Genomic DNA, 19419 nt, shown 5'->3' with positions numbered 1-19419 from the left:
TGCAACAGATTTCTGTGTGTTAATTTTGTATCCTACAACATTACCAAATTCATTGTTGAGTTCTAGTAGTTTTCTGGTAGCATCTTTAGGATTTTCTATGTATAGCATCATGTTATCTGCAAACTGACAGTTTTTCTTCTTTTCCAGTTTGGATTTCTTTCCTTTTTCTTCTCTGATTGCCATGGCTAGGACTGCCAAAACTATGCTGAATGAAAGTGGCAAGAGTGGACATCCCTGTCTTGTTCATGATCTTAGAGGAAATGCTTTCAGCTTTTTGCTGTTGAGTTTGATGTTAGCTGTGGTTTTGTCATACATCACCTTTATTATATTGATGTAGGTTCCTTTTCTGCCCACTTTCTGAAGAGTGTTTATCCAAAGTGGATGCTGAATTTTATCAAAATCTTTTTATGCATCTTTTGAGATGATCATAAGGCTTTTATCCTTCAATTTGTTGATGTGGTATATCACACTGATTGATTTGAAGATATTGAAAAATCCTTGCATCCCTGGGATAAATCCCACTTATTCATAGTGTATGATCCTTTTAATGTATTGTTGGAGTGGGTTTGCTAGTGTTTTGTTGAGGATTTTTGCATCTATGTTTATGAGTGATATTGGCCTGTAATTTTCCTTTTTTGTGTGTGATATCTTTGTCTGGTTCTGTATCAGGGTGATGGTGGCATCAAAGAATGAGTTCAGAGGTGTTCCTTCCTCTGCAATTTTTTGGAGTAGTTTCAGAAGGATATGTGTTAACTCTTCCCTAATTGTTTGATAGAATTCACCTATGAAGCTATCTAGTCCTGGATTTCTGCTTGTTGTAAGTTTTTAAATTACTAATTCAATTTAAGCACTGGTAATTTTTGTGTTCATATTTTCTATTTCTTCCTGGTTTAGTCTTGGGAGATTGTACCATTCTAAGAATTTGTCCATTTCTTTTAGGTTGTCCATTTTGTTGGCATATAGTTGCTTGTAGTAGTCTTTTATGATCCTTTGTGTTTCTGTGGTGTTGGCTGTAACTTCTCCGTTTTCATTTCTAATTTTATTGATTTGGGCCCTCTCCCTTTTTTTCTTGATGAGTTTGGCTAAAGGTTTATCAATTCTGTTTATCTTCTCAAAGAACCAGCTTTTAGTTTCATTGATCTTTGCTATTGTTTCTTTGTCTCTATTTCATTTATTTTTGCTCTGATCTTTATGATTTCTTTCATCCTACTAACTTTGGGTTTTGTTTGTTCTTTTTTCTCTAGCTGCTTTAGGTATAAGGTCAGGTTTATTTGAGATTTTTCTTGTTTCCTGAGGTAAGATTGTATTGCTATAAACTTCCCTCTTAGAACTGCTTTTGTTGCATACCATAGGTTTTGGATCATCACGCTTTCATTTTCATTTGTCTCTAGGTATTTTGAAATTTTCTCTTTGCTTTCTTCAGTGATCCATTGGCTGTTTAGTAGCATCTTGTTTAGCCTCCACATGTTTGCTTTTTATAGTTTTTTTTCTTGTGGTTGATTTCTAATCTCATAGAAAAGGTGGCTGGAAAAGGTGCTTGATATGATTTCAATTTTCTTAAATTTACCAAGCCTCACTTTATGGCCCAGCATGTGATCAATCCTGGAGAGTGTTCTGTGTGTACTTCAACGTGCATTCTGCTGCTTTTGGGTGGAATGCTCTATAAATGTCTATTTAGTCCATCTGGTCTAATATGTCATTTAAGGCCAGGGTTTCCTTATTGATTTTCTGTCTGGATGATCTATCCATTGGTAAAAGTGGGGTGTTAAAGTCCCCCACTATTATTGTGTTTACTGTGGATTTCTCATTTTATGAATGTTAGTTTTTGACATATATATTAAGGTGCTTCTATGGTGGGGATATATATATTTACAATTGTTATATCTTTATCTTGGATTAACCCCTTGATCATTGTGTAGTGTCCTTCTTTGTCTCTGTAACCATCTTTATTTTAAAGTCTATTTTGTCTGATATGAGTATTGCTACTCTAGCTTTCTTTTGATTTCTGTTTACATGGAATACCTTTTGCCACCCCCCTCACTTTCAGTCTGTATGTGTCCCTAGATCTGAAGTGGGTCTCTTACAGCCAGTATATACACAGGTCTTATTTTTTGATTCCATTTGGGCAGTGTATGTATTTTGGTTGAAGCATTTAATCTGTTTACATTTAAGGTAATTATTGATATATATGTTCTTATTTCCATTTTGTTAATTGTTTTGTATTTGTTTTTGTAGGTCTTTTTTCTTCCCTTCCTCTTCTCTTGTCACTTGATAACTTATTTTAGTGTTGTGTTTGGATTCCTTTTTCTTTTGCGTGTGCGTATCTATTGTAGGTTTTTGATTTGTGGTTACTATGAGGTTTTGATATGGTAGTCTATATATAAACAAGACTAATTTAAGTTGCTGGTCTTTTAATTTCAAAAGCATTTCCAATATCCTGCATTTGTACTCTCCTCATGATTGCTAGTTTTAATATCATATTTGTGTGTGGATGATTTCTTACCTTTACTGGCAAGCTTTTCCATTCATAATTTTCTTGTTTCTACTTGTGGCCTTTTATTTTTTTCTGCCTAGAGAAGTTCCTTTAGCATTTGTTGCAAAACTGGTCTGGTGATGCTGAATTCCCTTAGCTTCTGCTTGTCTGTAAGCTTCTGATTTCTCCATTTAATCTTAATGAGAGCTCTGCTGGGTAGAGTATTCTTGGTTGTAGGTTCTTCCCTTTTATCAGTTTAAATATATCATGCCACTCCCTTCCGGCCTGTAGAGTTTCTGCTGAAAAATCAGATGATAACCTTATGGCAAATCCCTTGTATGTTATTTGTTGCTTTTCCCTTGTTGCTTTCAATACTTTGTCTTTAACTTTTGTCAGTTTGATTACTATGTATCTTGGCATGTTCCTCCTTGGCTTTATCCTGCCTGGAACTCTCTGCACTTCCTGGACTTGGGTGTCTGTTTCCTTTCCCATGTTAGGGAAGTTTTCAGCTATTATCTCTTCAAATATTTTCCCAGGTCCTTTCTCTCTCTTCTCCATCTGGGACCCTTATAATGTGAATGTTAGTGTGTTTAATTTCATCCCAGAGGCCTCTTAGACTGCCCTCATTTCTTTTCATTCTATTCCATGGCAGTGATTTCCATCATGCTGCCTTACAGTTCACTTATCTGTTCTTCTGCCTCATTTATTCTGCTATTGATTCCGTCTAGTATATTTTTCAGTTCTGTTATTGTATTGCTCACTTCTTTCTGTTTGTTCTTTAGTTTGTCTAGGTCTTTGTTAAACACTTCTTGTATCTTCTTGTGTGTGACTCCATTCTTTTTCTGAGATCTTGGATCATCCTTACTATCATTACTCTGAATTCTATTTTGGGTAGATTGCCTATCTCCACTTCATTTAGTTGTTCTTCTTGGGTTTCTTCTTGTTCCTTTGTCTGGGACGTATTCCTCTGGCATCTCATTCTGTGTAATGTTTTTGTGATTGTGGTTTCCATCCTGCAGGCTGCAGGGTTGTAATTCTTCTTGCTTCTGCTGTCTGCCTCCTGGTGGATGAGGCTGGCCTAAGAGGCTTGTGCAGGCTTCCTGGTGGTAGAGACTGGTCCCTGCCCACTGGTGTGTGGAGCTGGGTCTTGTCCCTCTGGTCGGCAGGACCATGTCAAGAGGTGGGTTTAGTGGGAAGCTTTGGGCTCAGGAAGACTTTCAGCAGCCTGTTTGCTGATGGGTTGGGCTGTGTTCCTGCCCTGTTGGTTATTTGGCCTGAGGCATCCCAGCACTGGAGCCTACAGGCTATTGGGTGGGGCCAGGTCTTGGTGAGAAAATGGCGGCCTCCAGGAGGGCTCACACCAATGCTACTCCTCAGAACTACCACTGCCAGTGTCTTTGTCCCCGCAGTGAGCCACAGCCACCCTGCGCCTCCACAGGAGACTCTCCAATACCAACAGTTAAGTCTGGCCCTGTCTCCTATGAGGTCACTGCTCTTTACCCTGGGTGCTTGTGTGCACAAGACGTTGTATGCACCCTCCAAGAGGGGAATTTCTGTTTCCCTCAGTCCTGTGGAATTCCTGAGAACAAAGCCTGCAGCTCTTCAAAACCAGATGCTCTGGGGGCTCCTCCTCCCATTGCCAGACCTCCAGGCTGGGGAGCCTGACATGGGGCTCAAAACTTTCACTCCTGTGGGAGAACCTCTGTGATATAATTATATCCAGTTTGTGGGTTGCCCACCTGGCAGGTATGGGATTTGTTTTTATCACTATTGCACCCCTCCTGTCTCACTGTGGCTTCTTCTTTGTCTTTGGATGTAGGCTATCTTTTTGGGTAGGTTCCAGTGGTTTTTTTTTTTTTTTTCAGCAGTTAGTTGTGATTTTGTTGTTTTTGTGAGAAGAGGTGAGCTCACGTCCTTCTACTCCATCATCTTGTCTCCACCCTCTTTGTTTTGAATTTGTTTTTGTAGGTCTCTTTTTCACCTTTCTTCTTTTGCTCTGTCTCTCTTGTGATTTGATGACTATCTTTAGTGTTATGTTTGGATTCTTTTTCTTTTTAGTGTGTATATCTATTATAGATTTTCATTTTGCAGTTACCATGAGGTTTTTGTTTAGGAGTCTGTATTTATACATGCTTGTTTTCAGTTGCTTTTCTCTTACTTTCAAGTATATTTTATAGACTCTGCATTTGTGCTCTCCTCCCCTCACAATTACTGTTTTTGATATTACATTTTACATCTAATTGTTTTATGTATCCCTTAACTGCTAATTGTGGATACAAATGATTTTACTCCTTTTGTCTTTTAACCTCCCTATTAGCTGTGCATGGCTGATTTCCCACCTTTATTGTGTGTTTGCCTTTACCAGTGAGCTCTTCCATTTTGTAATTTTCTTGTTTCCAGTTGTGGCCTTTCCTTTTCCACCTAGAGAAGTTCTTTTAGCATTTGTTGTAAAGCTGGTTTGGTGGTGCTGAAATCTTCTAGCTTTTGCTTGTCTATAAAGTTTTTGATTTCTCCATCAAATCTGAATGAGAGCCTTGCTGGGTAGATATTCTTGGTTGTAGGTTTTTCTCTTTCATCATTTTAAGTACATCACGCCATTCCCTTCTGGCTTGCAGAGTTTCTGCTGAAAAATCAGCTGATGGCCTTAGGGAAATTCCCTAAGGAATATTATTTGTTGCTTTTCCCTTGTTGCTTTTAATATTCTCTTTATCTTTTTTTTTTTTTTTTTTTTTTTTTTTTGCAGTACGGGGGCCTCTCACTGCTGTGGCCTCTCCCGTTGCGGAGCACAGGCTCCGGACGCACAGGCTCAGCGGCCATGGCTCACGGGCCCAGCCGCTCCGCGGCATGTGGGATCCTCCCGGACCGGGGCACGAACCCGCGTCCCCTGCATCGGCAGGCGGACTCTCAACCACGGCGCCACCAGGGAAGCCCTCTTTATCTTTTTAAAATTTTTTTATTGGAGTATAGTTGACTTACAATGTGTTAGTTTCAGGTGTATAGCAAAGTGAATCAGGTGTGTGTGTTTGTGTGTGTGTGTGTATATATATGTGTGTGTGTGTGTATATATATATATAATCTCCATTCTTTTTCAGATTCTTTTCCCATATAGGTTATTACAGAATATTGAATAGAGTTCCCTGTTCTGTACAGTAGGGCCTTATTAGTTATCTATTTTATATATAGTACTGTGTATATGTTAATCCCAAGCTCCTAATTTATCACTTCCCCACATGTTTCTCCTATGGTAACCATAAGTTTAATTTTGAGATCTGTGAGTCTGTTTCTGTTTTGTAAATAAGTTCATCTGTATCATTGTTTATTAGATTCCACATATAAGTGATATCTTATGATGTTTGTCCTTCTCTGACTTATTTCACTTAGTATGATAATCTCCATGTCCACACATTTTGCTGCAAATGGCATTATTTTGTCCTTTTTTCTGGCTGAGTAGTACTCCATTGTATATATATACCACATCTTCTTTATCCATTCCTCTGTCAATGGACATTTAGGTTGCTTCCATGTTTTGGCTATTGTAAATAGTGCTATAATAAACATTGGGACTCATGTATCTTTTTCTAATTTGTTTTCATCTTTTCTGGATGTATGCCTAGGATTGGGATTGTTGGATCATGTGGTAACTCTATTTTTAGTTTCTTAAGGAACCTCCATACTGTTCTCCATAGTAGTTGCACCAATTTATTATTCCCACCAACAATGTAGGAGGGTTCCCTTTGCTCCACACCCTTTATCTTTAACTTTTGACATTTTGATTACAATGTGTTGTGGTGTATTCTTCTGTGGCTTAATTCTGCATTGAACTGTCTGTGCTTCCTGGACGTGGGTGACTATTTCCTTCCCCAGGTTAGGGAAATTTTCAGCTATTTTTCAGCTATTATCTCTTCAAATATTTTCTCAGGCCCTTTCTGTCTCTCTTCTTCTGGGACTCCTATAATGCAAATATTGGCATACTTGATGTTGTCCCAGTAGTCTCTTAAACTCTCATTTATTTTCATTCCTTTTTTTTTCTGTTTGGCAGCAGTGATGTCCACTACTCTGTCTTCCAGTTAATGATCCTTTCTTCTGCCTCCCTTAGTCTACTATTGATTCCTTCTAGTGTATTTTTCATTTCAGTTATTCTTTGTTTGGTTGTTCTTTATATTTTTAAATTCTTTGATTAAAAAGTTCTCATTTCTAGCTCTGTGCATCCATTCTCCTCCCGTGTTCTTTGATCGTCTTTACAGTCATTACTCTGAAGTCTTTCTCAGGTAGATTGCCTGTCTCTACGTCACTTAGTTCTTCTGGGGTTTCATCTTGTTCCTTCGTGTGATACATAGTCCTCTGTTGCCTCATTTTGTCTAAATTGCTATTTGTATTTTTATGTATGTGGTAGACTGGTTACATTTCTTGACCTTGGAGAAGTGGCCCTCTGTAGGAGATGTCCTATGTGTCCCAGCAGTGCACTCCCCTCTTGTCACCCAAGGACCAGGGGCCAGCTGGTCCCTGGGTGGTATCTGGCCTGCATTTGCAGACTTGATCTGCAGGCTGAGGCACTGTAGTTTTCTTGCTTCTGGTGCCTGCCCCCCTGGTGGGTGAGGCTTGTCTAGAGGTTTGTGCAGGCTTCCTGATGGGAGGGGCCGGTGCCTGCTCCCCTGGTGGGTAGAGCTGAATCTCGGTTCTCTGGTGTGCAGGGCCATGTCTAGGGGCATGTCTAGTGGTGGCTGTGAGCTCAGGAAATCTTTAGGCAGCCTGTCTGCTGATGGGTGGGTCTCTGTCCCTGCTCAGTTTGTTGTTTGGCCTGAGGCATCCCAGCACTGCAGTCTACAGGTTGTTGGGTGGGACCAGGTCTTGGTGCCAAAATGTCAGCCTCCAGGACAGACCATGTAGATGAATGCTCAATGATATATCCGCCACCAGTGTCTATGTCCCCAGAGTGGGCGACACCTGCTCTTTGCCTCCCCAGGAGACGCTCCAAGACCAGCAGGTAGGTCTGGCCCAGCTGCCTACCAAATTACTGCTTTTGTCCTTGGTCAGCGTGCATGAGATTTTGTGTGCTCCCTTTAAGAGTGAAGCCTCTATTTCCCCTAATCCTGTGACCTCCTGCAATCAAGCCCTGCTGGCCTTCGAAGCCAAATGCTCTGCTGGGCCCCTGGGCTAGGGCACCTGACGTGGGGCTCAGAACTCTCACTCCTGTGGGAAAACCTCTGTCATAAAACTATTTTCCGGTTTGTGGTTTGCCCACCCTGGGGGTTATGGGATTTGATTCTATCACAAGTCTACCTCTCCTACCAGTTTCGTTATGGTTCTGTCTTTATGTGTTTAGTTGTAGAGGATCTTTTCTGGTAGGTTTCAGTCTTTTTCAATGATGGTTGTTGTGCAGATTGTTATTTTGGTGTGCTCATGAGAGGAGGTGAGCTTAGGGTCCTCTACTCTGCCATCTTGGCCACTCCCAATCATGCAATTTTTATCCTTTATTCTTATGATGTGATATATCACATTAATTTAGATCTTCATATATTGAATCATCCTTGCAACTCACAGATAAATCCCACTTGGTTATGGTGTAAGATCCTTTTAATGTGCTGTTGGATTAACTTTGCTAGTATTTTGTTGAGGATTTTTGCATCTATATTCACCAGAGATATAGGCCTATAGTTTTCATTTCTTAAAAAGTTTTCATCTAGCTTTGTTATTAGGGTAATGCTGGCCTCATAAGATGAATTTGGAAGGGTTCTCCCCTTTCTGATTTTTGGGAGGAGTTTGAGATGATTGGCACTAATTCCTCTTCACATGTTTGGTAGAATTTACCAGGGAAGCCGTCTGATCCTGGGCTTTCTTTGGGAGATTTTCTATTACTGAGTCAGTCTCCTTAGTAGTTATGGGTCTGTTTAGGCTTTATTTCTTCATGATTAATTTTGCTAGGTCCTATATTACTAGGAATTTATTCATTTCTTCTAGGTTATCCAGTTTGCTGGTGGATAATTGTTCATAGTAGTCTCTTGTGATCCTTTTTATTTCTGTGTCATCAGTTATAATGTCTCTTCTTTCATTTCTGATTTTATTTGAATTTTATTTCTTTCTTAGTCCAGCTTAAGAGTTTGTAAATTTTTTCATCTTTTCAAAAAACCAACTCATTTGTTTCCTATTTTTAAAAATTTTCTATTTTATTTCTGTTCTTTACTTCTTCCTTCCTTCTAATTTTGAGCTCAATTCGTTCTCTTTCTAACTCTTTGAGGTGTAAAATTAGGTTGTTTGAGATCTTTCTTTTTCTTAATGTATGCACTTAACATTATGAATTTCTTAGTATATAAATTTTGATATGTTGTAATTTCATTTTTATTTGCCTCGAGGTATTGTCTAATTTCCTTTTTAATTTCCCCTTTGACCCAGTGGTTGCTCAAGAGTGTGCTGTTGAAGTTCCACATTTTTTTGGTGAAATTTCCAGTTCCCCTTATGTTGTTATTTCCTAGTTTTATTCCATTATGGCAGGAAAAGATACTTAGCATAATATCAGTCTCTTAAATATCTTGAGACTTGTTTTGTGACATGACATATGATCAATTTTTAATCTAATTTCATCATCTCCCATGGGAAAAATAGTCAGAGAGATGAAGCCACTTGCCTGAGCTCACACAATTAATTAGAGGTCACACAATTACCAGAAAGTAACACCTAACTCAATGCTCTTCCCACTGACCACACTGGCTTTGTTTTTTAATTTCAGTCATGCTGATTCAGACTCAATTCATCATTGAAACCTTCATTTCCTAAAGCAGATTTCATCCTAAAGATTTAGAAATATAAGCAAACTACCATAAAAAAAATCAAACTACAATCAATTGGTTCAGATAAATAAGGAGTTCTCATTCAATGGAAATGTTGATGGGCTGCAGGGACTTGAAATTTGGGTAGTTTATTGGATTTAATAGTATAGATTGTAGTGTTTAAAATGAATTTTTACTCTTACTCTACAAGAAACTAACAGGAGAACCAATCAAAGATCCTAATGTAACATAGGGTGGTAATCCAGCTTGCTGTCCATCAAATTCATGAGGTTCAATGTTCCAAGTGAATAAACTAATTCTAATAAACAGAATGGGACTTTGAGACTATCAAAAATAAATGCATTTAATATTAAGAAACATCTACCAACTGAAAGAGTGATGCATAATTGTCAATAGTCATATTCTCAAATATATAGTCACAAGTATATTTGCTATTCTTTTCATAAAATAATATCATTACATGGTCACCAGCATAAAACCTATTAAAATGTTGTAAGTCAGACCTGTGCATAAGCAAAAACAGTACATTTATTTAAAGATTAGGGTTTAGAACTACATGAATAACAATGGCCAATATTGGGCTTATGCTCGTTTGTTTCATTGAAAATAAGTAATCTTGAGAATGTGGGGCAATAGGTCCATAATGGCTAAAGCCTAACAATTAAAGCTCTCCTCAAGAATTTAAAATACACTATATGAGAAAAAAAGGGGCTCTGTTGTCAAATAAATATGGGATGTACTAGATTATTTCTCAAGGTTATAAGACCTTCCTTTTTTAATTTTTTTACATCTTTATTGGAGTATAATTGCTTTACAATGGTGTGTTACTTTCTGCTGTATAACAAAGTGAATCAGTTATACATATGTTCCCATATCTCTTCCCTCTTGCGTCACCCTCCCTCCCACCCTCCCTATCCCATGCCTCTAGGTGGTCCAAAAGCACTGAGCTGATCTCCCTGTGCTATGAGGCTGCTTCCCACTAGCTATCTATTTTACGTTTGGTAGTGTATATATGTCCATGCCACTCTCTGACTTTGTCCCACCTTACCCTTCCCCCTCCCCATATCCTCAAGTCCATTCTCTAATAGGTCTGTGTCTTTATTACCATCTTAGCCCTAGGTTCTTCATGACATTTTTTTTTTCTTAACTTCCATATATATGTGTTAGCATGCGGTATTTGTCTTTCTCTTTCTGACTTACTTCACTCTGCATGACAGACTCTAGGTCCATCCACCTCATTACAAATAGCTCAATTTTGTTTCTTTTTATGGCTGAGTAATATTCGATTGTATATATGTGCCACATCTTCTTTATCCATTCATCTGATGATGGACACTTAGGTTGTTCCCATCTCCTGGCTATTGTAAATAGAGCTGCAATGAACATTTTGGTACACAACTCTTTTTGAATTATGGTTTTCTCAGGGTATATGCCCAGTAGTGGGATTGCTGGGTCATATGGTAGTTCTATTTGTAGTTTTTTAAGGAACCTCCATACCGTTCTCCATAGTGGCTGTACCAATTCACATTCCCACCAGCAGTGCAAGAGTGTTGCCTTTTCTCCACACCCTCTCCAGCATTTATTGTTTCTAGATTTTTTAATGATGGCCATTCTGACTGGTGTGAGATGATATCTCATTGTAGTTTTGATTTGCATTTCTCTAATGATTAATGATGTTGAGCATTCTTTCATGTGTTTGTTGGCAGTCTGTATATCTACTTTGGAGAAATGTCTATTTAGGTCTTCTGCCCATTTTTGGATTGGGTTGTTTGTTTTTTTGTTATTCAGCTGCATGAGCTGCTTGTAAATTTTGGAGATTAATCCTTTGTCAGTTGCTTCATTTGCAAATATTTTCTCCCATTCTGAGGGTTGTCTTTTGATCTTGTTTATGGTTTCCTTTGCTGTGCAAAAGGTTTGAAGTTTCATTAGGTCTCATTTGTTTATTTTTGTTTTTATTTCCATTTCTCTAGCAGGTGGGTCAAAAAGGATCTTGCTGTGAATTATGTCATAGAGTGTTCTGCCCATGTTTTCCTCTAAGAGTTTGATAGTTCCTGGCCTTACATTTAGGTCTTCAATCCATTTTGAGCTTATTTTTGTGTATGGTGTTAGGGAGTGATCTAATCTCATACTTTTACATGTACCTGTCCGGTTTTCCCAGCACCACTTATTGAAGAGGCTGTCCTTTCTCCACTATACATTCCTGCCTCCTTTATCAGAGATAAGGTGACCATATGTGCGTGGGTTTATCTCTGGGCTTTCTATCCTGTTCCATTGATCTATCTTTCTGTTTTTGTGCCAGTACCATACTGTCTTGATGACTGTAGCTTTGAAGTATAGTCTGAAGTCAGGGAGCCTGATTCCTCCAGTTCCATTTTTCGTTCTCAAGATTGCTTTGGCTATTCGGGGTCTTTTGTGTTTCCATACAAATTGTGAAATTTTTTGTTCTAGTTCTGTGGAAAATGCCAGTGGTAGTTTGAAAGGGATTGCATTGAATCTGTAGATTGCTTTGGGTAGTAGAGTCATTTTCACAATGTTGATTCTTTTAATCCAAGAACATGGTATATCTCTCTATCTATTTGTATCATCTTTAATTTCTTTCATCAGTGTCTTATAATTTTCTGCATACAGGTCTTTTGTCTCCTTGGGTAGCTTTATTCCTAGATATTTTATTCTTTTTGTTGCAGTGGTAAATGGGAGTGTTTTCTTGATTTCACTTTCAGATTTTTCATCATTAATGTATAGGAATGCCAGAGATTTATGTGCATTAATTTTGTATCCTTCTACTTTACCAAATTCATTGATTAGCTGTAGTAGTTTTCTAGTAGCATCTTTAAGATTCTCTATGTATAGTATCATGTCATCTGCAAAAAGTGACAGCTTTACTTCTTTTCTGATTTGGATTCCTTTTATTTCCTTTTCTTCTCTGATTGCTGTGGCTAAAACTTCCAAATCTATGTTGAATAAGAGTGATGAGAGTGGGCAACCCTGTCTTCTTCCTGATCTTAGTGGAAATGCTTCCAGTTGTTCACCATTGAGGACGATGTTGGCTGTGGGTTTGTCATATATGGCATTTATTATGTTGAGGAAAGTTCCTTCTATGCCTACTTTCTGGAGGGTTTTTATCATAAATGGATGTTGAATTTTGTCGAAAGCTTTCTCTGCATCTATTGAGATGACCGTATGGTTTTTCTCCTTCAATTTGTTAATATGGTGTATCACATTGATTGATTTGCCTGTATTGAAGAATCATTGCATTCCTGGAATAAACCCCACTTGATCATGTTGTATGATCCTTTTAATGTGCTGTTGGATTCTGTTTGCTAGTATCTTGTTGAGGATTTTTGCATCTATGTTCATCAGTGATATTGGCATGTAGTTTTTTTTCTTTGCGACATCCTTGTCTGGTTTGGTATCAGGGTGATGGTGGCTTCGTAGAATGAGTTTGGCGGTGTTCCTCCCTCTGATATATTTTGGAAGAATTTGAGAAGGATAGGTGTTAGCTCTTCTCTAATTGTTTGATAGAATTCGCCTGTGAAGCCATCTGGTCCTGGGCTTTTGTTTGTTGGAAGATTTTTAATCACAGTTTCAATTTCAGTGCTTGTGATTGGTCTGCTCATATTTTCTATTTCTCCCTGGTTCAGTCTTGGCAGGTTGTGCTTTTCTAAGAATTTGTCCATTTCTTCCAGGTTGTCCATTTTATTGGCGTAGAGTTGCTTATAGTAATCTCTCATGATCTTTGTTATTTCTGCAGTGTCAGTTGTTACTTCTCCTTTTTCATTTCTAATTCTATTGATTTGAGTCTTCTCCCTTTTTTTCTTGATGAGTCTGGCTAATGGTTTATCAATTTTGTTTATCCTTTCAGAGAACCAGCTTTTAGTTTTATTGATCTTTGCTATCATTTCCTTCATTTCTTTTTCATTTATTTCTGATCTGATTTTTATGATTTCTTTCCTTCTGCTAACTTTGGGGTTTTTTTGTTGTTTTTTCTCTAATTGCTTTAGGTGCAAGGTTAGGTTGTTTATTCGAGATGTTTCCTGTTTCTTAAGGTAAGATTGTATTGCTATAAACTTCCCTCTTAGAACTGCTTTTGCTGCATCCCATAGATTTTGAGTTGTTGTGTCTCCATTGTCATTTGTTTCTAGGTATTTTTTGATTTCCTCTTTGATTTCTTCAGTGATCACTTCGTTATTAAGTAGTGTATTGTTTAGCCTCCATGTGTTTGTATTTTTTACAGATCTTTTCCTGTAATTGATATCTAGTCTCATAGCGTTGTGGTCGGAAAAGATACTTGATACAATTTCAATTTTCTTAAATTTACCAAGGCTTGATTTGTGACCCAAGATATGATCTATCCTGGAGAATGTTCCATGACCACTTGAGAAAAATGTGTATTCTGTTGTTTTTGGATGGAATGTCCTATAAATATCAATTAAGTCCATCTTGTTTAATGTATCATTTAAAGCTTGTGTTTCCTTATTTATTTTCATTTTGGATGATCTGTCCATTGGTGAAAGTGGGGTGTTAAAGTGCCCTACTATAAATGTGTTACTGTTGATTTCCCCTTTTATGGCTGTCAGTATTTGCCTTATGTATTGAGGTGCCCCTATGTTGGGTGCATAAATATTTACAATTGTTATATCTTCTTCTTGGATCGATCCCTTGATCATTATGTAGTGTCCTTCTTTGTCTCTTCTAATAGTCTTTGTTTTAAAGTCTATTTTGTCTGATATGAGAATTGCTACTCCAGCTTTCTTTTGGTTTCCATTTGCATGAAATAACTTTTTCCATCCCCTTACTTTCAGTCTGTATGTGTCTCTAGGCCTGAAGTGGGTCTCTTGTAGACAGCAAATATATGCGTCTTGTTTTTGTATCCATTCAGCCAATCTGTGTCTTTTGGTGGGAGCATTTAGTCCATTTACATTTAAGGTAAATATCGATATGTGTGTTCCCATTCCCATTTTCTTAATTGTTTTGGGTTCGTTATTGTAGGTCTTTTCCCTCTTTTGTGTTTCTTGCCTAGAGAAGTTCCTTTAGCAGTTGTTGTAGAGCTGGTTTTGTGGTGCTGAACTCTCTCAGCTTTTGCTTGTCTGTAAAGGTTTTAATTTCTCCATCAAATCTGAATGAGATCCTTGCTGGGTAGAGTAATCTTGGTTGCAGGTTTTTCTCCTTCAACACTTTCAATATGTCCTGCCACTCCCTTCTGGCTTGCAGAGTTTCTGCTGAAAGATCAGCTATTAATCTTATGGGGATTCCCTTATATGTTATTTGTTGTTTTTCCCTTGCTGCTTTTAATATGTTTTCTTTGTATTTAATTTTTGACAGTTTGATTAATATGTGTCTTGGCGTATTTCTTCTTGGATTTATCCTGTATGGGACTCTCTGTGCTTCCTGGACTTGATTAACTATTTCCTTTCCCATATTAGGGAAGTTTTCAAGTATAATCTCTTCAAATATTTTCTCAGTCCCTTTCTTTTTCTCTTCTTCTTCTGGAACCCCTATAATTCGAATGTTGGTTTGTTTAATGTTGTCCCAGAGGTCTCTGAGACTGTCCTCAGTTCTTTTCATTCTTTTTTCTTTATTCTGCTCTGCAGTAGTTATTTCCACTATTTTATCTTCCAGGTCAGTTATCCATTCTTCTGCCTCAGTTATTCTGCTATTGATCCCATCTAGAGTATTTTTCATTTCATTTTTTGTGTTGTTCATCATTGTTTGTTTCATGTTTAGTTCTTCTAGGTCCTTGTTAACTGATTCTTGCATTTTGTCTATTCTATTTCCAAGATTTTGGATCATCTTTACTATCATTATTCTGAATTCTTTTTCAGGTAGACTGCCTATTTCCTCTTCATTTGTTAGGTCTGGTGGGTTTTTATCTTGCTCCTTCATCTGTGTGTGTTTTTCTGTCTTTTCATTTTGCTTATCTTACTGTGTTTGGGGTCTCCTTTTTGCTGGCTGAAGGTTCGTAGTTCCTGTTGTTTTTTGTGTCTGTCCCCAGTGGCTAAGGTTGGTTCAGTGGGTTTTGTAGGTTTCCTGGTGGAGGGGACTAGGGCCTGTGTTCTGGCGGATGAGGCTGGATCTTGTGTTTCTGGTGGGCAGTTCCACGTCTGGTGGTGTGTTTCGGGGTGTCTGTGGCCTTATTATGATCTTGGGCAGCCTCTCTGCTAATGGATGGGGCTGTGTTCTTGTTTTGCTAGTTGTTTCGCATAGGGTGTCCAGCACTATAGCTTGCTGGTCGTTGAGTGAAGCTGGGTGTTGGGGTTGAGATGGAGATCTCTGGGAGATTTTTGCCATTTGATATTATGTGCAGCTGGGAGGCCTCTTGTGGACCAGTGTCCTGAAGTTGGTTCTCCCACCTCAGAGGCACAGCACTAACTCCTGGCTGCAGCACCAAGAGCCTTTTATCCACACCGCTCCTTAATTTGGGATGATTCGTTGTCTATTCATGTATTCCACAGATGCAGGGTACATTAAATTGATTGAAGAGCTTTAATCCGCTGCTTCTGAGGCTGCTGGGAGAGATTTCCCTTTCTCTTCTTTGTTCTCACAGCTCCCAGGGGCTCAGCTTTGGATTTGGCCCCGCCTGTGCGTGTAGGTTGCCGGAGGGCGTCTGTTTTTTGCTCAGACAGGACGGGGTTAAAGGAGCTGCTGATTCGGAGGCTCTGGCTCACTCAGGCCGGGGGGGTTGGGAGGGTCACGGAGTGCGGGGCGGGCCTGCGGCGGCAGAAGCCGGCGTGACGTTGCTAGCCTGAGGCGCGCCGTGTGTTCTCCCGGGGGAGTTGTCCCTGGATCCCGGGACCCTGGCAGTGGCGGGGTGCACAGGTTCCCCAGAAGGGGGTGTGGATAGGACCTGTGTTCACACACAGGCTTCTTGGTGGTGGCAGCAGCGGCCTTAGCGTCTCATGTCTGTCTCTGGGCTCCGCACTTTTAGCCGCGGCTCGCGCCCGTCTCTGGAGCTCTCTTAAGCAGCGTTCTTAATCCCCTCTCCTCGTGCACCAGGAAACAAAGAGGGAAGAAAAAGTCTCTTGGCTCTTCGGGAGGTCCAGACTTTTCCCCGGACTCCCTCCCGGCTAGCCGCGGTGCACTAACGTCCTGCAGGCTGTGTTCACGCCGCCAACCTCAGTCCTCTCCCGGCTCTCTCCGCTTTGTCCTCCGCACCCCTGTTGCTGTGCTCTCCTCCGCGGCTCCGAAGCTCCCCCACTCCGCCACCCACAGTCTCCGCCCGCGAAAGGGCTTCCAAGTGTGTGGACACTTTTCCTCCTTCACAGCTTCCTCCCGCTGGTGCAGGACCCGTCCCTATCCTTTTGTCTCTGTTTATTTTTTTCTTTTGCCCTTCCCAGGTAAGTGGGGGGTTTCTTGCCTTTAGGAGGTCTGAGGTCTTCTGCCAGCATTCAGTAGGTGTTCTGTAGGAGTTGTTCCATGCGTAGATGTATTTCTGGTGTATCTCCCGTTTTTCATTTCTAATTCTATTGATTTGAGTCTTCTCCCTTTTTTTCTTGATGAGTTTGGCTAATGGTTTATCAATTTTGTTTATCTTCTTCAAGAACCAGCTTTTAGTTTTATTGAACTTTGCTATCGTTTCCTTCGTTTCTTTTTCATTTATTTCTGATCTGATCTTTATGATTTCTTTCCTTCTGCTAACTTTGGAGTTTTTTTGTTCTTCTTTCTCTAATGGCATTACGTGCAAGTGTGGTTGTTTATTTGAGATGTTTCCTGTTTTTTAAGGTAAGATTGTGTAGCTGTAAACTTCCCTCTTAGAACTGCTTTTGCACCCATGGGTTTTGGGTCATCGTGTCTCCATTGTCATTTGTTTCTAGGTATTTTTTGATTTCCTCTTTGATTTCTTCAGTGATCAATTCGTTATTAAGTAGTGTATTGTTTAGCCTCCATGTGTTTGTATTTTTTACAGATATTTTCCTATAATTGATATCTAGTCTCATATCATTGTGGTTGGCAAAGATACTTGATACAATTTCAGTTTTCTTAAATTTACCAAGGCTTGACTTGTGACCCAAGATATGATCTATCCTGGAGAATGTTCCACGAGCACTTGAGAAAAATGTGTATTCTGTTGTTTTTGGATGGAATGTCCTATAAATATCAATTAAGTCCATTTTGTTTAATATGTCATTTAAAGCTTGTGTTTCCTTATTTATTTTCATTTTGGATGATCTGTCCATTGGTGAAAGTGGGGTGTTAAAGTGCCCTACTATGAATGTGTTACTGTCAATTTCCCCTTTTATGGCTGTTAGTATTTGCCTTATTTATTGGGGTGCTCCTATGTTGGGTGCATAAATGTTTTCAATTGTTATATCTTCTTGGATTGATCCCTTGATCATTATGTAGTGTCCTTCTTTGTTTCTAATAGCCTTTACTTTAAAGTCTATTTTGTCTGATATGAGAATTGCTACTCCAGCTTTCTTTTGGTTTCCTTTTGCATGGAATATTTTTTTCCATCCCCTCACTTTCAGTCTGTGTGTGTCTCTAGTTCTGAAGTGGGTCTCTTGTAGACAGCATATATACGGGTCTTGTTTTTGTATCCATTCAGCCAGTCTGTGTCTTTTGGTGGGAGCATTTAATCCATTTACATTTAAGGTAATTATCAATATGTATGTTCCTATTCCCATTTTCTTAATTGTTTTTGGTTTGTTATTGTAGCATTGGTTTTAAAGCATTGGTTGTAAAGCTGGTTTGGTGGTGCTGAACTCTCTCAGCTTTTGCATATCTGTAAAGGTTTTAATTTCTCCATCAAATATGAATGAGATCCTTGCTGGATAGAGTAATCTTGGTTGTAGGTTTTTCTCCTTCATCACTTTAAATATGTCCTGCCAGTCCTTTCTGGCTTGCAGAATTTCTGCTGAAAGATCAGCTGTTAACCTTATGGGGATTCCCTTGTATGTTATTTGTTGTTTTTCCCTTGGTGGTTTTAACATGTTTTCTTTGTATTTAATTTTTGACAGTTTGATTAATATGTGTCTTGGCGTGTTTCTCCTTGAATTTATCCTGTATGCGATTCTCTGTACTTCCTGGACTTGATTAACTATTTCCTTTCCCATATTAGGGAAGTTTTCAACTATAATCTCTTCAAATATTTTCTCAGTCCCTTTCTTTTGCTCTTCTTCTTCTGGGACCCCTGTAATTCAAATGTTGGTTTGTTTAATGTTGTCCCAGAGGTCTCTGAGACTGTCCTCAGTTCTTTTCATTCTTTTTTCTTTATTCTGCTCTGCAGTAGTTATTTCCAGTATTTTACCTTCCAGGTCACTTATCCGTTCTTCTGCCTCATTTATTCTGCTATTGGTCCCTTCTAGAGTATTTTTAATTTCATTTATTGTATTGTTCATTGTTGCTCGTTTCATCTTTAGTTCTTCTAGGTCCTTGTTAAATGTTTCTTGCATTTTCTCTATTCTATTTCCAAGATTACCTATGTCCTCTTCATTTTTTAGGTCTGGGTTTTTTTAATCTTGCTCCTTCATCTGCTGTGTCTTCTCATTTTGCTTATCTTACTGTTTTTGGGGTCTCCTTTTTGCAGGCTGCAGGTTCGTAGTTCCCGTTGTTTTTGGTGTCTGTCCCCAGTGGCTAAGGTTGGTTCAGTGGGTTGTGTAGGCTTCCTGGTGGAGGGGACTAGTGCCTGTGTTCTGGTGGATGAGGCTGGATCTTGTCTTTCTGGTGGGCAGGTCCACGTCTGGTGGTGTGTTTTGGGGTGTCTGTGGACTTATTATGATTTTAGGCAGCCTCTCTGCTAATGGGTGGGGTTGTGTTCCTGTCTTGCTAGTTGTTTGGCATAGGTTGTCCAGCACTGTAGCTTGCTGGTCGTTGAGTGAAGCTGGGTGTTGGTGTTGAGATGGAGATCTCTGGGAGATTTTTGCCGTTTGATATTACGTGGAGCTGGGAGGTCTCTTGTGGACCAGTGTCGTGAAGTTGGCTGTCCCACCTCAGAGGCACAGCACTGACTCCTGGCTGCAGCACCAAGAGCATTTCATCCACTCGGCTCAGAATAGAAGGGAGAAAAAGTAGGAAGGAAGGAAGGAAGGATGAAAGAAAGAAAGGAAGGAAGAGGATAAAATAAAATAAAGTAAAATAAAATAAAGTTATTAAAATAAAAAATAATTATGAAGAAAAAAACTTTTTATAAAGTAAGGAAAAAAACCAAAAAACGGACGGATAGAA

Source organism: Orcinus orca, chromosome 2 (genome assembly GCF_937001465.1).
Source record: "Orcinus orca chromosome 2, mOrcOrc1.1, whole genome shotgun sequence".
NCBI classification, from domain to species: Eukaryota; Metazoa; Chordata; class Mammalia; order Artiodactyla; family Delphinidae; genus Orcinus; species Orcinus orca.
Note: the sequence above shows the minus strand (reverse complement) of the source record.